Below are 24312 nucleotides of genomic sequence, written 5' to 3' on the forward strand. Positions count from 1 at the left end.
GGCTAAGGCAGCAGAATCATTTCAGACCAGGAGTTCAAGGCTGTAATGGGCTATGGTTGTGCCACTGCCCTCCGGCCTGGGAGACAGAATGAAATCCTGCCTCTAATTATTGAGTCTTAGGTGCTACCACCAAAAATTCCTATTCATTTGGGGGTATATAGGGAGATCTTAAAACTGGGAACGTTAAGACTCCACAGGTGATTTTAATGGGTAGCTAAGTTTGAAGGCCACTTTACTAACTAGTTCAAAAAAGTAAAGGCTTAGCCAGGTGTGGTGACATGCACCTGTGGCCCCAGCTACTCAGGAGGCTGAGGGGGGAGGATCACTTGAGCCCAAGAAGTTGAGGCTGCAGTGAGCGGTGATTGCACTACTGCACTCCCATCTGGGTGACAGAGCAAGACCCTGAATCAAAAAACAAAACAAAAAGTAAAGGCATTTTTTAAACATAACACAAAATCCGGAAGTGGGTGAACCAAAACCAGCATAGTTGCTGCTAAAGGTTGTCATCAAGGAATCAGGATCTTTCCGTCTTTCTGCTCCACCATACTTAGCTCTCAGCTTTCATTGTCTTGGTAAATAAATGGCTGCTGCTACCTCATTGGATCAAAGCTCCAGACAGGGAGAGGCAGAAGGGCAAAAACACTCCTCCTCACAAGTCTTTGCCTTTTTTTTTTTTTAACATTTTCATAATTTTCTTTTAATTTCAATCCTCTGAAGTAACTAATTTTTTTTTGGTTGATACTATTTTCCTAATTTTATTTTTTTATTTTTATTTTTATTATACTTTAAGTTCTAGGGTACATGTGCACAACACACAGGTTTGTTACATAGGTATACATGTGCCATGTTGGTTTGCTGCACCCATCAACCCATCATCTACATTAGGTATTTCTCCTAATGCTATACCTCCCCTAGCTCCCCACCCCTGACAGGCCCGGGTGTGTGATGTTCCCCACCCTGTGTCCATGTGTTCAAATTGTTCAATTCCCACCTACGAGTGAGAACATGCGGTATTTGGTATTAGGTTTTCTGTCCTTGTGATAGTTTGCTGAGAATGGTTTCCAGCTTCATCTATGTCCCTGCAAAGGACATGAACTCATCCTTTTTTATAGCTGCATAGTATTCCATGGTGTATATGTGCCACATTTTCTTAATCCAGTCTATCATTGATGGACATTTGGGTTGGTTGCAAGTCTTTGCTATTGTGAATAGTGCCACAATAAACCTACATGCGCATGTGTCATTATAGTAGCATGATTTATAATCCTTTGGGTATATACCCAGTAATGGGATGGCTGGGTCAAATGGTATTTCTAGTTCTAGATCCCTGAGGAATCGCCACACTGACTTCCACAATGGTTGAACTAGTTGACAGTCCCACCAACAGTGTAAAAGTGTTCCTATTTCTCCACATCCTCTCCAGCACCTGTTGTTTCCTGACTTTTTAATGATGGCCATTCTAACTGGTGTGAGATGGTATCTCATTGTGGTTTTGATTTGCATTTCTCTGATGACCAGTGAGGATGAGCATTTTTTTCATGTGTCTGTTGGCTGCATAAACGTCTTCTTTTGAGAAGCGTCTGTTCATATCCTATGCCCACTTTTTGATGGGGTTGTTTGTTTTTTTTCTTGTAAATTTGTTTAAGTTCTGTGTAGATTCTGGATATTAGCCCTTTGTCAGATGGGTAGATTGCAAAATTTTTCTCCCATTCTGTAGGTTGCCTATTTACTCTCATGGTAGTTTCTTTTGCTATGCAGAAGCTCTTTAGTTTAATTAGATCTCATTTGTCTATTTTGGCTTTTGTTGCCATTGCTTTTGGTGTTTTAGTCATGAAGTCTTTGCCCATGCCTATGTCCTGAATGGTATTGCCTAGGTTTTCTTCTAGGGCTTGTATGGTTTTAGGTGTTACATTTAAGTATTTAATCCATCTCAGTTAATTTTTGTATAAGGTGTTAGGAAGGGATCCAGTTTCAGCTTTCTACATATGGCTAGCCAGTTTTCCCAGCACCATTTATTAAATAGGGAATCCTTTCCCCATTTTTGCTTTTGTCAGGTTTGTCAAACATCAGTTGGTTGTAGATGTGCGGTGTTATTTCTGAGGCATCTGTTCTGTTCCATTGGTGTATACATACACACACACACACACATATATATCTGTGTTGTGTATATATATATGTTGTGTATATATATATATATGTTGTGTTGTGTATATATACACATATATATATATACACACACATATATACACACACACACACATATATATATCTGTGTTGTGTATATATATGTTGTGTATATATATATATATGTTGTGTTGTGTATATATACACATATATATGTGTGTGTGTGTGTGTGTTGGTACCAGTACCATGCTGTTTTCGTTACTGTAGCCTTATAGTATAGTTTGAAGTCAGGTAGCGTGATGCCTCCAGCTTTGTTCTTTTTGCTTAGGATTCTCTTGGCTATGTGGGCTCTTTTTTGGTTCCATATGAACTTTAAAGTAGTTTTTTCCAATTCTGTGAAGAAAGTCATTGGTAGCTTAATGGGGATGGCATTGAATCTATAAATTACCTTGGGCAGCATGGCCATTTTCACGATATTGATTCTTCCTATCCATAAGCATGGAATATTCTTCCATTTGTTTGTGTCCTCTTTTATTTCATTCAGCAGTGGTTTGTAGTTCTCCTTGAAGAAGTCCTTCACATCCCTTGTAAGTTGGATTCCTAGCTATTTTATTCTCTTTGTAGCAATTGTGAATGGGAGTTCACTCATAATTTGGATCTCTGTTTGTCTGTTATTGGTGTAAAGAATGCTTGTGATTTCTGCACAATGATTTTGTATCCTGAGACTTTGCTGAAGTTGTTTATCAGCTTAAGGAGACTTTGTGCTGAGATGATGGGGTTTTCTAAGTAAACAATCATGTCATCTACAAACAGGGACAAATTTGACTTCCTCTTTTCCTGATTGAATACCTTTTATTTCTTTCTATTGCCTGATTGCCCTGGCCAGAACTCCAACACTATGTTGAGTAGGAGTGGTGAGAGAGGGCATCCTTGTTTTGTGCCAGTTTTCAAAGGGAATGCTTCCAGTTTTTGCCCATTCAGTGTGATATTGCCTGTGGGTTTGTCATAAATAGCTCTTATTATTTTGAGATACGTTCCATCGATACCTAGTTTATTGAGAGTTTTTAGCATGAAGGGCTGTTGAATTTCGTCAAAGGCCTTTTCTGCATCTATTGAGATAATCATGTGGTTTTTGAGGTTGGTTCTTTTATGTGATGGATTACATTTATTGATTTGCACATGTTGAACCAGGCTTGCATCCCAGGTATGAAGGTTGATCGTGGTGGATAAGCTTTTTGATGTGCTGCTGGATTCAGTTTGCCAGTATTTTATTTTATTCTAATTTCTGTTCTTTTACATTTGCTGAGGAGAGCTTTACTTCCAACTATGTGGTCAATTTTGGAATAGGTGTGGTGTGGTGCTGAAAAAAATGTATATTCTGTTGACTTGGGGTGGAGAGTTCTGTAGATGTCTATTAGGTCCACTTTATGTAGAGCTGAGTTCAATTCCTGGATATCCTTGTTAACTTTCTATCTCGTTGATCTGTCTAATGCTGACAGTGGGGTGTTAAAATCTCCCATTATTATTGTGTGGGAGTTTAAGTCCCTTTGTAGGTCACTGAGGACTTGCTTTATGAATCTGGGTGCTCCTGTGTTGGGTGCATATATATTTAGGATAGTTAGCTCTTCTTGTTGAATTGATCCCTTTACCATTATGTAATGGCCTTCTTTGTCTCTTTTGATCTTTGTTGGTTTAAAGTCTATTTTATCAGAGACTAGGATTGCAACCCCTGCCTTTTTTTGTTTTCCAGTTGCTTGATAGATCTTCCTCCATCCCTTTATGTTGAGTCTATGTGTGTCTCTGCACGTGAGATGGGTTTCCTGAATACAGCACACTGATGGGTCCTGACTCCTTATCCAGTTTGCCAGTCTGTGTCTTTTGATTGGAGCATTTAGCCCATTTACATTTAACGTTAATATTGTTATGTGTGAATCTGATCCTGTCATTATGATGTTAGTTGGTTATTTTGCTCATTAGTTGCTATAGTTTCTTCCTAGCCTCGATGGTCTTTACAATTTGGCGTGTTTTTGCAGTGGCTGGTACCGGTTGTTCCTTTCCATGTTTAGTGCTTCCTTCAGGAGCTCTTTTAGGGCAGGCCTGGTGGTGACTAAATCACTCAGCATTTGCTTGTCTGTAAAGTATTTTATTTCTCCTTCACTTATGAAGCTTAGTTTGGTGGGATAGGAAATTCTGGGTTGAAAATTGTTTTCTTTAAGAATGTTGAATATCGGCCCCCACTCTCTTCTGGCTTGTAGAGTTTCTGCTGAGAGATCAGCTGTTAGTCTGATGGGCTTCCCTTTGTGGGTAACCCGACCTTTCTCTCTGGCTGCCCTTAACATTTTTTCCTTCATTTCAACTTTGGTGAATCTGACAATTATGTGTCTTGGAGTTGCTCTTCTCGAGGAGTATCTTTGTGGTGTTCTCTGTATTTCCTGAATCTGAATGCTGGCCTGCCTTGCTAGATTGGGGAAGTTCTCCCGGATAATATCTTGCAGAGTGTTTTCCAACTTGGTTCCATTCTCCCCATCATTTTCAGGTACACCAATCAGACGTAGGTTTGGTCTTTTCACATAGTCCCAAATTTCTTGGAGGCTTTGTTCATTTCTTTTTATTCTTTTTTCTCTAAACTTCCCTTCTCTCTTCATTTCATTCATTTCATCTTCCATCAGCAATACCCTTTCTTCCAGTTGAACTCATCTGCTACTGAGGCTTCTGCAATCTTCGCGTAGTTCTCGAAACTTGGCTTTCAGCTCCATCAGCTCCTTGAAGCCCTTCTCTCCATTGGTTATTCTAGTTATCCATTCTTCTAATTTTTTTTCAAAGTTTTTAACTTCTTTGCTATTGTTTTGAATTTCCTCTTGTAGTTCAGAGTAGTTTGATCGTCTGAAGCCTTCTTCTCTCAACTCATCAAAGTCATCCTCCATCCAGCTTTGTTCCGTTGCTGGTGAGGAACTACGTTCCTTTGGAGGAGGAGAGGTGCTCTGTTTTTTAGAGTTTCCAGTTTTTTTGCTCTGTTTTTTCCCCATCTTTGTGGTTTTATCTACTTTTTGTCTTTGATGATGGTGATGTACAGATGGGTTTTTGGTGTGGATGTCCTTTCTGTTTGTTAGTTTTCCTTCTACCAGACAGGACCCTCAGCTGCAGGTCTGTTGGAGTTTGTTAGAGGTCCACTCCAGACCCTGTTTGCCTGGGTGTCAGCAGCGGTGGCTGCAGAACAGCGGATTTTCGTGAGACCACAAATTCAGCTGTCTGATAGTTCCTCTGAAAGTTTTGTCTCAGAGGAGTACCTGGCTGAATGAGGTGTCAGTCTGTCCCTACTGGGGGGGTGCCTCCCAGTTAGGCTGCTCAGGGGTGAGGGACCCACTTTAGGAGGCAGTCTGTCCGTTCTCAGATCTCCAGCTGCGTGCTGGGAGAACCACTACTCTCTTCAAAGCTGTCAGTCAGACAGGGACATTTAAGGCTGTGGAGGCTCTTGCTGAGTTTTTGTTTGTCTGTGCCCTGCCCCCAGAGGTGGAGCCTACAGAGGCAGGCAGGCCTCCTTGAGCTGTGGTGGGCTCCACCCAGTTCGAGCTTCCTGGCTGCTTTGTTTACCTAAGCAAGCCTGGGCAATGGCGGGCACCCCTCCCCCAGCCTCGTTGCCGCCTTGCAGCTTTATCTCAGACTGCTGTGCTAGCAATCAGCGAGACTCCGTGGGCATAGGACCCTCCAAGCCAGGTGCGGGACACGATCTCCTAGTGTGCCGTTTTCCAGGCCCGTTGGAAAAGCGCAGTATTAGGATGGGACTGATCCGATATTCCAGGTGCCGTCTGTTTCCCCTTTCTTTGACTAGGAAAGGGAACTCCCTGACCCCTTGCGCTTCCCGAGTGAGGCAATGCCTCGCCATGCTTCGGCTCGCGCACAGTGCACTTCACCGACTGTCCTGAACCCACTGTTAGGCACTCCCTAGTGAGATGAAACCGGTACCTCAAGCAGAAATGCAGAAATCACCCGTCTTCTGTGTCGCTGGGGCTGGGAGCTGGAGACCGGAGCTGTTCCTATTCGGCCATCTTGGCTCCACCCCATCCCTTTATTTTGAGCCTATACGTGTCTCTGCACATTAGATAGGTCTCCTGAATAGAGCGCACTGATGGGTCTTGACTCTTTATCCAATTTGCCTGTCTGTGTCTTTTAATTGGCACATTTAGCCCATTTACATTTAAAGTTAATATTGTTATGTGTGAATTTGATCCTGTCATTATGATGCTAGCTGGTTATTTTGCACATTAATTGATGCAGTTTCTTCATAGCGTCGATGGTCTTTACAATTTGGGATGTTTTTGCAGTGGCTGGTACTGGTTGTTCCTTTCCATGTTTAGTGCTTCTTTCAAGACCTCTTGTAAGGCAGGCCTGGTGGCAAACTCTCTCAGCATTTGCTTGTCTGTAAAGGATTTTATTTCTCCTTCACTTATGAAGCTTAGTTTGGCTGGATATGAAATTCTGGGTTGAAAATTCTTTTCTTTAAGAAGGTGGAATATTGGCCCCTTCTCTCTTCTGGCTTATTGTGTTTCTGCTGAGAGATCTGCTGTTAGTCTGATGGGCTTCCTTTTGTGGGTAACCCAACCTTTCTCTCTGGCTGCCCTTAACATTTTTTCCTTCATTTCAACCTTGATGAATCTGATGATTATGTGTCTTGGGGTTGCTCTTCTCAAGGAGTATGTTTATGGTGTTCTCTGTATTTCCTGAATTTGAATGTTGGCCTGCCTTGCTAGGTTGGGGAAGTTCTCCTGGATAATAACCTGAAGAGTGTTTTCTTTTTTTTTATTATCATTATTATTATTATTATACTTTAAGTTTTAGGGTACATGTGCACAATGTGCAGGTTTGTTACATATGTATCCATGTGCCACGTTGGTGTGCTGCACCCATTAACTCGTCATTCAGCATTAGGTATATCTCCTAATGCTGTCCCTCCCCCCTCCCCCCACCCCACAACAGTCCCCGGAGTGTGATGTTCCCTTTCCTGTGTCCATGAGTTCTCATTGTTCAATTCCCACCTGTGAGTGAGAACATGTGGTGTTTGGTTTTTTATCCTTGCGATAGTTTACTGAGAATGATGGTTTCCAGTTTCATCCATGTCCCTACAAAGGATATGAACTCATCATTTTTTAAGGCTGCATAGTATTCCATGGTGTATATGTGCCACATTTTCTTAATCCAGTCTATCGTTGTTGGACATTTGGGTTGGTTCCAGTCTTTGCTATTGTGAATAGTGCCACAATAAACATACGTGTGCATGTGTCTTTATAGGAGCATGATTTATAGTCCTTTGGGTATATACCCAGTAATGGGATGGCTGGGTCAAATGGTATTTCTAGTTCTGGATCCCCAAGGAATCACCACACTGACTTCCACAATGGTTGAACTAGTTTACAGTCCCACCAACAGTGTAAAAGTGTTCCTATTTCTCCACATCCTCTCCAGCACCTGTTGTTTCCTGACTTTTTAATGATGGCCATTCTAACTGGTGTGAGATGGTATCTCACTGTGGTTTTGATTTGCATTTCTCTGATGGCCAGTGATGATGAGTATTTTTGCATGTGTTTTTTGGCTGCATAAATGTCTTCTTTTGAGAAGTATCTGTTTATGTCCTTTGCCCACTTTTTGATGGGGTTGTTTGTTTTTTTCTTGTAAATTTGTTTGAGTTCATTGTAGATTCTGGATATTAGCCCTTTGTCAGATGAGTAGGTTGCAAAAATTTTCTCCCATTTTGTAGGTTGCCTGTTCACTCTGATGGTAGTTTCTTTTGCTGTGCAGAAGCTCTTTAGTTTAATTAGATCCCATTTGTCAATTTTGGCTTTTGTTGCCATTGCTTTTGGTGTTTTAGACATGAAGTCCTCGCCCATGCCTAAGTCCTGAATGGTATTGCCTAGGTTTTCTTCTAGGGTTTTTATGGTTTTAGGTCTAACATGTAAGTCTTTAATCCATCTTGAATTAATTTTTGTATAAGGTGTAAGGAAGGGATCCAGTTTCAGCTTTCTACATATGACTAGCCAGTTTTCCCAGCACCATTTATTAAATAGGGAATCCTTATCCCATTGCTTGTTTTTGTCAGGTTTGTCAAAGATCAGATAGTTGTAGATATGCGGCATTATTTCTGAGGGCTCTGTTCTGTTCCATTGATCTATATCTCTGTTGTGGTACCAGTACCATGCTGTTTTGGTTACTGTAGCCTTGTAGTATAGTTTGAAGTCAGGTAGTGTGATGCCTCCAGCTTTGTTCTTTTGGCTTAGGATTGACTTGGCAAGGCTGGGGGAGGGGCATCCGCCACTGCCCAGGCTTGCTTAGGTAAACAAAGTAGCCAGGAAGCTCGAACTGGGTGGAGCCCACCACAGCTCAAGAAGGCCTGCCTGCCTCTGTAGGCTTCACCTCTGGGGGCAGGGCACAGACAAACAAAGTCAGCAGGAACCTCTGCAGACTTAATTGTCCCTGTCTGACAGCTTTGAATAGAGTAGTGGTTCTCCCAGCACGCAGCTGGAGATCTGAGAACAGGCAGACTGCGTCCTCAAGTGGGTCCCTGACCCCCGAGCAGCCTAACTGGGAGGCACCCCCCAGGAGGGACACACTGACACCTCACTTGGCCGGGTACTCCTCTGAGACAAAACTTCCAGAGGAACGATCAGACAGCTGAATTTGCGGTTCATGAAAATCCGCTGTTCTGCAGCCACCGCTGCTGACACCCAGGCAAACAGGGTCTGGAGTGGACCTCTAGCAAACTCCAACAGACCTGCAGCTGAGGGTCCTGTCTGTTAGAAGGAAAACTAACAAACAGAAAGGACACCCACACCAACAACCCATCTGTACATCACCATCATCAAAGACCAAAAGTAGAAAAAACTACAAAGATTGGGAGAAAACAGAGGAGAAAAACTGGAAACTCTAAAAAGCAGAGCACCTCTCCTCCTCCAAAGGAATGCAGTTCCTCACCAGCAATGGAACAAAGCTGGACGGAGAATGACTTTGACGAGTTGAGAGAAGAAGGCTTCAGATGATCAAACTACTCCAAGCTACAAGAGGAAATTCAAAGCAATGGCAAAGAAGTTAAAAACTTTGAAAAAAAATTAGACAAATCTATAACTAAAATGACCAATGCAGAGAAGTGCTTAAAGGAGCTGATGGAGCTGAAAGCCAAGTTTCAAGAACTACATGAAGAATACAGAAGCCTCAGTAGCCGATGCGATCAACTGGAAGAAAGGGTATCAGTGATGGAAGATGAAATGAATGAAATGAAGCGAGAAGGGAAGTTTAGAGAAAAAAGAATAAAAAGAAACAAAGAAAGCCTCCAAGAAATATGGGACTATGTGAAAAGACCAAACCTACATCCGATTGGTGTACCTGAAAGTGACGGGGAGAATGGAACCAAGTTGGAAAACACTCTGCAAGATATTATCCAGAACTTCCCCAATCTAGCAAGGCAGGCCAACATTAAGATTCAGGAAATACAGAGAACGCCACAAAGATACTCCTCGAGAAGAGCAACCCCAAGCCACATAATTGTCAGATTCACCAAAGTTGAAATGAAGGAAAAAAATGTTAAGGGCAGCCTGAAGAGTGTTTTCTAACTTGGTTCTATTCTCCCCGTCACTTTCAGGTACACCAATCACAGGTAGATTTGGTCTTTTCACCTAGTCCCATATTTATTGGTGGCTTTGTTCATTTCTTTTTACTCTTTTTCCTCTAATCTTGTCTTCTCGCTTTATTGCATTAATTTGGTCTTCAATCACTGACATCCTTTCTTCCACTTGATTGAATTAGCTATTAAAGCTTGTGCATGCATCACGAAGTGTTCATGCTGTGGTTTTCAGCTCCATCAAGTCATTTAAGGTCTTCTCTACACTGTTTATTCTAGTTAGCCATTCGTCTAACCTTTATTCAAGGTTTTTAGATTCCTTGCGATGGGTTACAACAAGCTTCTTTAGCTCGGAGAGGTTTGTTATTACCGACCTTCTGAAGCCTACTTCTGTCAACTCATCAAAGTCATTCTCCATCCAGTTTTGTTATGTTGCTGGTGAGGAGCTGTGATCCTTTGGAGGAGAAGAGGCATTCTAGTTTTTGGAATTTTCAGCTTTTCTGCTCTGTTTCTCCCCACCTTTGTGGTTTTATCTACCTTTGGTCTTTGATGTTGGTGACCCACAGATGGGGTTTTGGTGTGGATGTCCTTTTTGTTGATGTTGATGCTATTTCTTTCTGTTTGTTGGTTTTCCTTCTAACAGTCAGGACCCTCAGCTGCAGGTATGTTGGAGTTTGCTGGAGGTCTACTCCAGACCCTGTTTTCCTGAGTATCACCAGTGGAGGCTATAGAACAGCAAATATTGCAGAACAGCAAACATTGCTGCCTGATCCTTCCTCTGGAAGCTTCGTCCCAGAAGGGCACCCACCTGTATGAGGTGTCTTTCAGCCCCTACTGGGAGGTCAGGCTACATGGGGTCAGGGAGCCACTTGAGGAGGCAGTCTATCTGTTCTCAGGGCTTGAACACCATGCTGGGAGAACCACTGCTCTCTTCAGAGCTGTCAGACAGGGATGTTTAAGTCTGCAGAAGTTGTCTGCTGCCTTTTGTTCACCTATGCCCTGCCCATAGAGGTGGAGTCTATAGAGGCAGTAGGCCTTGCTGAGCTGCAGTGGGCTCCACCCAGTTCAAGCTTCCCAGCCACTTTGTTTACCTACGCAAGCCTCAGCGATGGTGGACGACCCTATCCCTGCCAGGCTTCAGCCTTGCAAGTCGATCTCAGACTGCTGCACTAGCAGTAAGCAAGGCTCCGTGGGCATGGGACCCGCCAAGCCAGGAACAGGAGGGAATCTCCTGGTCTGCCAGTTGCTAAGACCTTGGGAAAAGTGCAGTATTTGGTCAGAGTGTACCAGTTTTCCAGGTATAGTCTGTCACGGCTTCCCTTGGCTAGGAAAAGGAAATCCCCTGACCCCTCATGCTTCCTGGGTGAGGCGACGCCCCGCCCTGGTTTGGCTCTCCCTCCATAGGCTGCACCCACTGTCTAACCAGTCCCAGTGAAATTAACCAGCTACCTCAGTTGGAAATGCAGAAATCACCCACCTTCTGCATCAATCTTGCTGGGAGCTGCAGACTGGAGCTGTTCCTATTCAGTCATCTTGGAAGCAACCCCAAGTCTTTGCCTTTTTATTCAGAAATGGAAGCCCACCTCAGGGACATCTGCTTACTTATCACATTATATTACACAGCTGTCTTAGATTGTGATGAAGTCTGGGAATTTGTGTGTGTTGTTTGCAGCCTCTATAATAGAAAAAGTCAACAGAGAAGGCAGTTGGGATGGTTATTGAGTGAGCCAGTCCACAGCATCTGCCATCCATGAATGTACTACTTTTGTAATTTTTTTAAATGTAAATATAGGCTGGATGCAGTGGCTCACACCTATAATCTCAGCACTTTTGGAGGACAAGGCAGGTGGATTGGTTGAGCCCAGGAGTTTGAAACCAGCCTGGGCAACATAGTAACACCCCATTTCCACAAAAAAATAAAAGAACTAGCTGGCTGCAGTGGTGCACACCTGTAGTTCTAGCTACACAGGAGGCTGAGGTGGGAGGATCACTTAAGCCTGGGAGGCGGAGGTTGCAGTGAGCTGAGATAGCACCAGAACAACTGCACTCCAGCCTGGGTGACAGACCTTGTCTCAAAAAAACCAAAACATGTAAATATAGTGGCATAAGGACTACAGGGAAACTGCCTAAGCATGGTGGCTCATGCCTGTAATCCCATCACTTTGGGAAGATGAGGCAGGATTGCTTGAGCCCAGGAGTTTGAAGCTGCAGTGAGCTACGATTGTACAACTGCACTGAAGCCTGGGCAACAGAGTAAGACCCTGTCTTTAAAAAAGAAAAGAAAAGAAAAGGCCTTACAGAAACAACATACCTGGGAGTAATTTCATCATAACCTGGCCTATCTAACACTCTATTTTCTGTTTATGTCATTCTGCCCAAGCCCCAAATCTCTCTGTCACTTTTTCTGAGGCTATGTTAATTGGTTAATACAGCAGCCTTTTTAAGTCTCAGAGTTTCATTCTAGTAGAAAAGCAGCATTTAGTTTTAAGCCTGGAGAGTAGAAAGACCACAAAATCCTCCCCAAAGTCCTGGCCTCCTCTTGCCTGATAGTCTCCAAAATAAATTTAATTTCTCTGCTGACCTGAAGTTCACATTCGACTGTTTACTGCCAAGGGTTTGAATTACTGCAAATATGGCCCTTGGGTTTATCCCAGTTGAATTAATAATCACAGCCCCTGCCACAATCTCTTGTTTGCCAATTACACTTATTCCAACATCCCTCCTGAACTTAAGACTCATGATTTCCAACTTCCTGCTGGACAAGAACACCTCAATACCCCACAGACAAATCAAACTCAGTATGTCATAGTGATCTCATGATATTCCCCCTCCAAACTCCTGTATTCCCCATCTCAGTAAATGGCACAACTGTTGATCAAGTCATTTGAACTACAAATCTCAGAACGGTGCTCAAATTCTCTCTCTTTTTAATATCATAGATCCAATCAGCAAAATCCTGTCAATTCTACCACATATATACTTTCTAATCTGTTCCTCCTCCTCTAACCCAATCATCTTCTACCTGGACAATTAGCACCTTCAAGAAATAGAAACAGAAGGCTGGATGCCATGGCTCACTGTAATCCCAGCACTTTGGGAGGCAAAGGCAGGAGAATCTTTTGTTTTGTTTTGTTTCATTTTTGTTTTTGAGACAGGGTCTCACTCCATCATTCAGGCTGGAATGCAGTCACCAGATCACAGCTCATGGCAGCCTCAGCCTCCTGGGCTCAGGTGATTCTTCCATCTCAGCCCCCCAAGTAGCTAGAAATAAAGGCCACCACACCTGGCTAATTTAAAATTTTTTTTATCATTATACTTTAAGTTTTAGGGTACATGTGCACAACATGCAGGTTAGTTACATATGTATCCATGTGCCATGTTGGTGTGCTGCACCCATTAACTCGTCATTTAACATTAGGTATATCTCCTAATGCTATCCCTCCCCCCTCCCCCGACCCCACAACAGGCCCCGGTGTGTGATGTTCCCCTTCCTGTGTCCATGTGTTCTCATTGTTCAATTCCCACCTGTGAGTGAGAACATGCGGTGTTTGGTTTTTTGTCCTTGCAATAGTTTGCTGAGAATGATGGTTGCCAGCTTCATCCATGTCCCTACAAAGGACATGAACTCATCGTTTTTTTATGGCTGCATAGTATTCCATGGTGTATATGTGCCACATTTTCTTAATCCAGTCTATCAAACTATACTACAAGGCTACAGTAACCAAAACAGCATGGTACTGGTACCAAAACAGAGATATAGATCAATGGAACAGAACAGAGCCCTCAGAAATAATGCCACATATCTACAACCATCTGATCTTTGACAAACCTGACAAAAACAAGAAATGAGAAAATGAGTCCCTATTTAATAAATGGTGCTGGGAAAACTGGCTAGCCATGTGTAGAAAGCTGAAACTGGATCCCTGCCTTACACCTTATATAAAAATTAATTCAAGATGAATTAAAGACTTACATGTTAGACCTAAAACCATAAAAACCTTAGAAGAAAACCTAGGCAATACCATTCAGGACATAGGCATGGGCAAGGACTTCATATCTAAAGCACCAAAAGCAATGGCAACAAAAGCCAAAATTGACAAATGGGATCTAATTAAATTAAAGAGCTTCTGCACAGCAAAAGAAACTACCATCAGAGTGAACAGGCAACCTACAGAATGGGAGGAAACTGTTGCAATCTACTCATCTGACAAAGGGCTAATATCCAGAATCTAAAAATTTACAAGAAAAAAACAAACAACCCCATCAAAAAGTGGGCACAGGATATGAACAGGCACTTCTCAAAAGAAAACATTTATGCAGCCAACAGACACATGAAAAAATGCTCATCATCACTGGCCATCAGAGAAATGCAAATCAAAACCACAATGAGATACCATCTCACATAAGTTAGAATGGCCATCATTAAAAAGTCAGGAAACAACAGGTGCTGGAGAGGATGTGGAGAAATAGGAACACTTTTACACTGTTGGTAGGACTGTAAACTAGTTCCACCACTGTGGAAGTCAGTGTGGCGATTCCTCAGGGATCTAGATCTAGAAATACCATTTGACCCAGCAATCCCATTACTGGGTATATACCCAAAGGATTATAAATCATGCTCCTATAAAGACACATGCACACGTATGTTTATTGCGGCACTATTCACAATAGCTAAGACTTGGAACCAAGCCAGACTTTTTTTTATAGACAAGGTTTCACCATGTTGCTCAGGCTGGTCTTGAATCCTGAGCTCAAGTGATCCACCTGCCTCAGTCTCCCAAAGTGCTGAGATTACAGGCATGAGGCACCACACCTGGCCAGGAGAATTACTTGAGGCCAGAAGTTGAAGACCAGCCTGGGCAACATAGCAAGACTCCCTGTCTCAAAAAAAAAATTTTTTTTTTAATTAGCTGGGCATGGTGGCATGCATCTGTGGTCCCAGCTATCCCGCTACTCTGGAAGCTGGGGCAGGAGGATTGCTTGAACCCAGGAGTTCGAGGTTGCTGTGAGCTACAATCATGCCACTGCACTCCAGCCTGGACAACAGGGATGAGACTCCATTTCTTAACCAAAAAAAAAAAAAAAGAAGAGAAAGAAACAGAAGCTCACGGGCTTGGCATAAAGAACAGGGAAAAGAGTGTCAGCGGATGAAGTCAGAGAGGCGGACTGGGTCTAGATCCTGGAAAGCTGTGTGAGCCACATTAAGGAGTGAGTTACTTTGTTTTGTTTCTTTAATAATGGTGAAGGTAAGACATTGCAGGGCTTGAAAATGAAAGGGTACTGACTTAATAAATTTGAACTAGTTCACCTTCCACATTGGCCCCATATCACTTTTGTAAAACACAGGTCAAATGGTCTTTAAAACCCATAGTACCCACAACCCCAATCTTGTCATGTGAAAAACATCAGAAAAATTCCAATAAAGGGGCATCCTACAAAAAGCCTGGCCAGTACTTCTCAAAACTTTCAAATTTATCAAAAAAAGAAAAGAAAGCCTGAGAAACTGTCACAGCCAAGAAAAGCCAAAGGAGACATGAAAAATGTAGTGTCCAGATAGGATTCTGGAACAGAAAAAGAACATTAGGCAAAAACTAAGGAAATATGAATAAATGATGGACTTTAGTTAATAATAGTATGTCAATATAAGGCCAGGCACAGTGGCTCATGCCTATAATCCCAACACTTTGGGAGGCCAAGGCAGGAGAATCACTTAAGCCCAGGAGTTCAAGACCAGCCTGGGCAACATAGTGAGACCCAGTCTCTATAAAAAATTCGAAAATTAGCTGGGTTTGGTAGTGCATACCTGTGGTTCTAGCTACTCAGGAGGCTGAGGTGGGAGTATCATTTGGGCCAGAGAGGTCAAGGCTGCAGTGAACCATGATCACGCCACTGTGCTCCAGCCTACATGATAGTGTGAGACTCTGTCTTAAACAACAACAACAAAAAGTATATCAATATAGATTCATCAATTGTAACAAATAGACCATGCTAATGTAAGATATTAATAATAGGGGAAAGTAGGAGGCTATGTGGGAACTCTCTATACTATTTGCTTAGTTTTTCTATATTTCCAAAACTACTCTAAAAAATAAAGTATGTTAATTAGAAAAAAAAACTCTACAATAATTCCCTAGTTCCCAAAGGACGAAGGACAAACAGCATTTGCTTAGGACATTTCCCCAAGTGAATTTCTTATTCTTCTCATGCCTCCAAATTACACCCCAGTCACATTGAACATTTTACTTTTCCTTGGATATTCTAGACCCTTTTTTGCCTCTGAGCCTTTGCATATGCTGGTCCCTCTACCTAGAATGCCATACTTTGCCCTTCTCAGCTTAGCTAACATTTCAATTATTCAACTCAGTGCTTCCCCACCTCTCCCAGTTGACTTCTCCTGTGTCATCCTATAGCTCTTAAACATTCACACTCTCTGCTCACAACAAACTCTAGAAAAGCCAGGTCAACCATCTCCCCTTTGTTCCCAAGGTTCAAGCATCTAATCAAACCATCTCCATCTTTTAAATTTTCCGGGCAGAAGCCAGACAAAAGTCCAATATGGACCCTCCCACCCCACAATGGCAGGAGATACATAACAAGTTCTCAGGGTGGTCCTGTTTAATCCCTTCTCTCTTGATCTGAGATGATAGGAAAAGCACTCAGCTTTATTCCTCGGGGTTGATGGAAGTACAACTCACTGCACAACTTTTCCAAAGAAATCCTCTTTACAAATCCTCTCCTTTTTAATGCATGTGATACCTTTGATATAGAAGAGAAGTTTAATAAATTATGTTGTCAGTTTCAGGTGTCTACTCTGAATACCTACAGATTGGGCACTTGCTTTCATCTGATATCTAGCATACTGTGCTGGATATGTCTGCGTGCTTCAGTGTCCTTTCCCGCTCCTTTCTTTGTGCCTTCCTGTGCTACAGAGACTGGAAGGTTAAAAAACCTCAGATCCCTTGCAGCTGGGATACTAGATTCAATTAAGTGCCCTCACATGAGATTTGGAAGGTATAACTGGGATGGAGGCCATCACCCTACTACCATTTCCTCCTGGCAGTTGAGATCATGGGCACCTGAGATGGGCAGTTGACCTCAGCTTTTCACTGACTCAATTGTGACGAGGCAGCTATGATGGCCATGGCAGAGCCAACAGAAGAGGCATCAGCTTCACAGTCCCCAGACCACAGGCAGTGCATTCTTAAACACATTAGTTCTAGTGGCAGCCCCAACTCCAGCTACTCCAGCTTTTCCAATGATTTTGAAAGCACCTAACTTCCTATATTAAATCTTTCTCTGCTTAAAATATCTACAGTAGTTTTTATACTTGTGTTAGTTTGCTAGAGATGCCATAACAAAATTCCACAGACTGGGTGGCTAAAACATCAGAAATTTATTTTCTCACAGTTCTGGAGGCTGGAAGTCCAAGAATAAGGTGTCAGCAGATTTGGTTCCCCTGAGACCTCTCTCCTTGGCTTGCAGATGGTTGCCTTTTTGCTGTCCTCATATGGCCTTTCCCTGTGTGGGTGCATTCTTGTTATCTTTCTGTATGTCCTAATCTCCTCTTCTTATAAGGACCCTAGTCAGATTGGATTAGGGCCTTTCCTAATGACCTCATTTTAACTAAATTTCTTCTTTAAAGGCCCTATCAAGATTTTTGTTTTTGTTTGTTTGTTTAGAGATAGGATCTCACTCTGTCACCTCAGCTGGAGTGCAGTGGCATGATCATAGCTCACTGCAGCCTCCAGCTCATGGGCTCGAGTGATCCTCCCACCTCAGCCTCTGTATTAGTCCATTTTCAGGCTGCTATAAAGAACTGCCTGGGCCAGGCTAGGTGGCTCATGCCTGTAATATCAGCACTTTGGGAGGCCAAGGCAGGCAGATCACAAGGTCAGGAGATCGAGACCATCCTGGCTAACATGGTGAAACCCCATTTCTACTAAAAATACAAAAAAAAATTAGCCAGGTGTGGTGGCACACACCTGTAGTCCCAGCTACTTGGGAGGCTGAGGCAGGAGAATTGCTTGAACCCAGGAGGTGGAGGTTGCAGTGAGCTGAGACTGCGCCACGGTACTCCAGCCTGGGTGACGGAGACTCTGTCTCAAAAAAAAAAAAAAAAACACAACTGCTTGAGACTTGGTAATTTATAAACAAAGGGGGTTTAATTGACTCACAATTCCACATGGCTGGGGAGGCTTCAGGAAACTTACAATCATGGTGGGAGGAGAAGCAAGCATGTCTGACATGCCAGTAGGCAAGAGAGAGCATGTGTCGTAGAGGAAAATCTACCATTTATAAAACTATCAGATCTCATGAGAATTCACTCACTACCTTCAGACCAGCATGGAGGAAACTGTCCCTGTAATCCAATCACTTCCCACCAGGTCTCTCCCTAAACACCTGAGAATTACAATTCAAGATGAAATTTGAGTGGGGACACAAAGCCTAACCATATCAGCCTCCCAAGTAGCTGGGGTTTTAGGCATATGCCACCACACCCACTAGGGGCCCTATCACATTCTGAGGTGTTGGGAGTTAAGGTTTCAGCACATGAATTTGGGGACTGATATGGTTTGGCTCTGTATCCCTACCCAAATCTCATCTCGAATTGTAACCCCCACATGTTACGGGAGGAACCTCGTAGGAGTGAATGGATCATAGGGGCAGTTTCACCCATGCTGTTCTTATGATAGTGAATTCTCATAAGATCTGGTGGTTTGAAAGTGTTTGGCAATTTCCCCCACCCTCCATCTCCTGCCACCACGTAAGATGTGACTGCTTCCCTTTCCGCCATGACTGTAAGTTTCCTGAGGCCTCCCCAGCCATGCAGAACTGTGAGTCAATTAAACCTTCTTTTCTCTATAAATTACCTAGTCTGATGTAGTTATTTAAAGCAGTGTGAAAACAGACTAATACAGGGAGACACAAGTCAGTACATGCCAACAGCCTTTCCTGAAGGCTGAGACACATATCTCTACTTTAGCATCTTTAACTGAATGAATGAATGAATGAATGAACAAACGTGGTAGTAGAGCTTCACAGCAAAAGTCCTTTCCCTAGTCACTTTCTTCTCCTCATACAGGTTGCTGGAGTTCCCTTCCAATCTCCCTTCCCTACGATCATTTTTTTCTCCTGCAGTTCTAATGGAAGGCAAAAGAAATTAACTGTTAGGATATTAATTAACTATTGCTGCTTAGCCGTATTACCACAAGTTTAACTGCTTAAAAGAGCACAAGTTTATTATCTCAGTTTCTGTGGTTCAGGAGTACGGGTTTGACTTAGCTGGATTTTCTGCTTAGGGTCTTACAAGGTTGTAATCAAGGTGTCAGCCAAGGCTGTGATCTCATCTGAGGCTGGTCTAGGGAAAGATCTGCTCCAAACACACTCAGAATTCAGTTGGCAGAATTCTGTTTCCTGTGGTTGCATTAATAAGACTCAGGGCTTCAGTCTCATGGTGGCTGTCAACCAGTGGCCACCCTCAACTCTTAGAGGCTGCCCACAGTTCTTTGGCACGTGGGGCTCCCACATAGCCATCTGCTTCCTCCAAGCCAAGAGAGCAGTTCAGTAAGACAGCACTAATATTCATATCATACGCAACATAATCAATAATCACATACAATTCACCACCTTTACTATATTCTGCTAGGTAGAAAAGGCACAGGCCACATCCACACTCAAGGAGAGGGGATTATACCAAGGTATGAATTCCAGAGGCAAGGTTTCATGAAGGTCACCTTAAGAGTCTTTCTGCTTCTTCATGGTTTCTGTTTTTTGGCCTTTTCCTCTTTCTCCCTCTGTCAGGGTCTCTGTGGTCAGGACCACATGGCCTACCTGATGGCCATGGAAAAAAGGAAGGGGCAGTGGACCCTCACCCAAAGTAAGTGCCTCTTCTACCACACACTGCCCGAGCAGGAGCTGCCTGAAGGCAGAGAGTCCATCAATTTTCCTATCCTAGGTCCAAGAGTGGCAGAAGAACTTTGGTTGTGATGAAAGTCTCAGCTGCCTGAACATCTCTTGGCTGCTGCTCCAAGGTCTAGGTAGCCCCACAGGAGAGAAAATTATAGTCCTTTGTGTTTAATCAAGGCCCCAGAGCATGTGGCACACTCCCCTGTAGTAGACCCTAACACAGAGAACCTTGTTCCAACACTATAAATGCTTATTTTGTGACCTCTATCAGATTCCAAGTCTCTGGAGGGCCAGGCCCTTGCCCAGTTTTTCTTTTTAATTCCTCAATGTTCTGACACAACTTCGGGCATATGGTGGGTGTTTAATATACATTAGGAAGAATGGATTAGGCTGAGCATGATGGCTCATACCTATAATCTCAGCACTTTGGGAGGCCGAGGTGGGAGGATTGCTTGAGCTCTGGAGTTTGACATCAGCCTGGGCAACATAGACACTATTTCTACAAAAAGTACAAAAATTTGCTGGCTGTAGTGGCACCTACTTGGAGTCCCAGCTACTCAGGAGGCTGAGGTGGGAGGATCACTTGAGTCCAGGAGGTCAAGGCTGCAGTGAGCCATGTTAGCACCACTGCACTCCAGCCAGGCAACAGAGCAAGACCCTGTCTAGAAAAAAAAAAAAAGAAGAATAGATTAACTCCATAATTTGAAAACAAATGATTTTTATGTCAGAGTCTAATGAATTTAAACAGATAATGTGTTAAACACTTAGAAGAGACTAAGGTTCATGCAATGAAATTCTACTGAATAATAGACAGGTAGCCAAAATAGATTAAATTAAAAAATGCAAAATAGATTAAATTAAAAAATGAAGTTACACATGATTATGTTTCTTGTAAAAGAAAAAAATATAATTTTGGTTATTGATAATGATGATAGTTGGCATAATGTATATTGTCAATCATAGTTGACATTTTATTTTCCTGTAATGTGTGACATTTTCACTTAAAACAACGAAAAGGAATATAAAGAGCACTGAGAGCCCAAGTGGTTCATCAGTGAATCATGCCTCATTTCCTTCTTTTAAATATGTGTTTATTATGCTGATGATTCACAGAATTCAGTTTAATTCCACAAACATTTATTGAGAGCCTATTACATGCAAGATACTGGGCCAGTGCCAGGCCGCCAGGGTGGAAATGCTAGAGTCAGTGTAACTTGATTTCATAAAGAAAATACACAATGCATCTCATGACCCAGTGATGGATAAAGTGGAGCGGGAAAGTGGTATAAAAGTACCATGAGGCCAGGCATGGTGGCTCACATCTGTAATCCCAGCACTTTGGTAGGTCAAGGCAGGTGGTTCACTTGAACTCAGGAGTTCAAGACCAGCCTGGACAATATGGCAAAACCCCATCTCTACTAAAAGTACAAAAATTATCCAGGCATGGTGGAGTGTGCCTGTAGTCCTAGCTACTTAGGAAGCTGAGGTGGGAGGATCACCTGAGCCCTGAAGGTTGAGGCTACAGTAATCTGAGATCATGCCACTGCACTCCAACCTAGGCGACAGAGTGAGATCCTGCCTAAAAAAAAAAAATATATATATATATATATATATATATACTGTGAGATGGTTTGGCCACTGACTGAATAGCTATACACACACTCACTCTGTCACCCAGGCTGGAACAAGGGCAGTGGAGTGATCACAGCTCACTGCAGCCCCAAGCTCCTGGGCTCAAGCAATCCTCCTACCTCAGCCTCCCAAGTAGCTGGGACTACAAACACATATCACCAGACCCAACTTATTTTATTTTTAATTTTTTGTAGAGATGGGTGTCTCACTTTGTTTCCCAGGCTGGTCTTAAACTCCTGGCTTCAAGCAATCCTCCCGCCTCGGCCTTCAAAACTGCCGGGATTACAGGCATGAACCACTGCACCTGGCCCTAGTCAATATTTTTATACATGTCTTAAATGATGAAGAAGGTGAGCACAAAGTTTAGAGTAATAGCTAATAGACAAAATAAGCAAGATGCAAAATAATCTGACCGCATGACTTTCAAGAAGAATCATTGTAAAGTTCTGTATTTGGTTCAAAGAAAATCAACAACATAAATTCACAGGGATTCCTGACTTGGCAGCAGTTCATGTAAAAAACAACTGGGCTTTTAATTGACCATGGATTCATTATGAGGCATTATTGGAATGTGACTGATAAAAACAAGACTAGGGCAATTCTTGACCACAGCCATAAATCTAGTGTCCCGATAAGAGGGTGGCAGCTCAATCCTGTTCTGGTCAGACCACACTGGAGTTCTATTTTCATTTCTAAGCATCCATTTCACAGTTGGAACATGGCACCCTTGACCCACTTTTGTGAAGTCATGTTTTCTCACACTCTTTTTCCATCCTGTATTCTAGCATACTCTCAAGTGCGGTATGCTAAACTAGGACAAATGAGCTCTACCCTTGTAATACAGCACAATTGCAAAGCAGTAATGTCATGTGAATCAAGTTCCTTCAGATTTCAGTCATGTCAGCTTTTTGTTAATTTTTCTTTTATTGCAGTCTCCTCTCCCTGGTGACTTGGGCTAAATCTGGGGGTAATGAAATGACCGAAATCTGACTTGCAGCCACTATGTGTACTCCAAATGATTCCTCCTTCCTATTAGTCACAACATAACCCTTTATTCTTGAACCAGGCTGCTCTGCCTAGTTTCCTATTCTTCATGCAAAAACTCCAAGAAACCAGCCTTGCCAACCTCCGATAGGAGTCTAAAGCTACCATTTAGTCTGAAAACTGAGATCTGTGCTACACTTGAATGCAAAGTCATCAGAATTAGCTTACACAAGTTCCCCTTTCTCCCTCTGGCATACACTTCCACTCCTTTGCCATCCCAGCTTTGACTTCCCTTTCTTCTTCAGCCCTAATGAGAACTGGGAGTGAGAAAAAATGTAAGGAAGAAAGGAGGAAAAAGAAGAAAGAGAGGAGAGATTAATCTTGATCCCAAAGATAGGTAGGACCTTTAGTTATTGCACCAGCAAGTCATGGTTCTCTCCTTTCTTCCCTCTTTGTCTCCCAACCCTCTTCAACGTGTATACTTGCCAAGGGAAACCCCAGGTTACAAGATCCACTCCCTCTAAAGGGACTGATCCTAAAATTAAAGCCAGTCCAGAGGGGCCACCTTTCCAGCCTAGGCAAGATATTCAAGCCTCAAACCAGGTTAAGGCCTTGTTGGAGTCTACACATGCCCTCTTCTTCCCTATCCAACAAAGGCCTGAGAAACGATGGTCTCTTCCATTAATGCCCTTGGATTGGAAGGGCAGGGGTCATATATAAATTCTGTGCTAAATACTATGAATTTTTTTTCTTTTTTCAGCATGAGACAGATACTGTGAATGCTATATCCCATTTAATACCCATAGTAAATCCTGTGCTATAATGTATTAATTAAGATGGCTTCCATTAAAAGGAGCAGAAAGCTCAACTCACTATGGGATACTAAGTGAAGGACATGATTGGTTTACACAGTAGAAGTATAATAGGATTGAGGATGGGTCCGTTTAGGAGTTCAACAACTTTATCAGGGAGTTCTATTTTCCATCACTCCACTCTGCCATCACAATGAGAGCTTCCATCTAGGGCTTGCCCCTGTTTTAGTCTCAGAGTGGCTTTCTATTGCTGCTGAGACTGCATATGTCTCCCATTTTTATTTAGCAGGAGAAAGGGAGCTTGTTTTTCTGGAAATAAGCCAGTAAACTTATGCAAACTCATTGGCCTGAATTGCCAGTGAGACCACATATGTGTCCCATTCTCATCTAGCAGGAAAAAGGAAATTTGTTTTTCTGGAAATAAGCCAGTAAACTTACACAAGCTCAATGGCTTGAATTAGGCCAGCACCCATCACTGGGTCCTATAATAGTGGCCTTAAAATGGAATTGCACTAGGCCTGAGTCTTCAGGAGTGGAATGGTCTATTGGGGGAGATGTGGATACCCTAACAAAAGTCATGGTAGTTACCAAGAGAAGAACAAGGGCTGGGGAGGCAACTCCAAGGCTCTCTTAGCTACATATTATCCTATTTTTCGGAGGAGAAACTGAAGCTTGGAGATGCTGCCCTGTGTAATGATAGAGCCAGGATTCTCACCCTTCCCTACACCAGGATATCTTGAAGAAACAAATCAAAGAAAAGCCGGAATGGTCATCCCTTCACTTTCAGCCTAAAACATGTAGATAGGAAAGAGAAGCAGGGATTTCATGAAACTGGGAAAATCTCAGCCACTGTGCACCCAGGAGCTACTGAATCTACCTACTCCACAAAGCTGAGGCAGCTTTGAACCTTCACATCACCTAGGACCAGGCCTAGCTCAGCAACTATTTGTAAACTGAAGAGCAGAGACTACAAAGGTATTACCCATAATGATGAGTTCTAGAGTACTGCTTTCCAAGCCCATTCTGGGTTAAATCAGAGCTGTGGGCTAGCCTGGGAACCTTGCCACACTGCATAACATTGCTTCTCCTGGGGAATGTCTTCCGAGTTCCAAAGGACAGATTTGCAAATAGACTTCTGGAGTACAGGCCCATCCACTGCTGGGAACTGCCTTTGTTTGACTTGTTTATTCAGGAGAGCTGCTCTGGACTTTCACCCAGCCGCTGCCTGGCAGGAGGTGACCTGGCTTT

At 42.8% G+C, this 24312-nt stretch overlaps 1 long non-coding RNA gene across 2 annotated transcripts in view; it reads right to left on the reverse strand.

Moving 5' to 3' along the window:
- The window catches only part of LOC134736882 (uncharacterized), a 145338-nt gene that overhangs the window by 102557 nt on the left and 18469 nt on the right, over positions 1 to 24312 (reverse strand). For both annotated transcript variants that reach the window (XR_010121315.1, XR_010121317.1), the window contains exon 2: positions 20178 to 20298. This is a non-coding gene — a long non-coding RNA (uncharacterized lncRNA). The remainder of the gene's footprint in view (positions 1 to 20177; positions 20299 to 24312) is intronic.

This window comes from Symphalangus syndactylus, chromosome 6 (genome assembly GCF_028878055.3).
Source record: "Symphalangus syndactylus isolate Jambi chromosome 6, NHGRI_mSymSyn1-v2.1_pri, whole genome shotgun sequence".
NCBI classification, from domain to species: Eukaryota; Metazoa; Chordata; class Mammalia; order Primates; family Hylobatidae; genus Symphalangus; species Symphalangus syndactylus.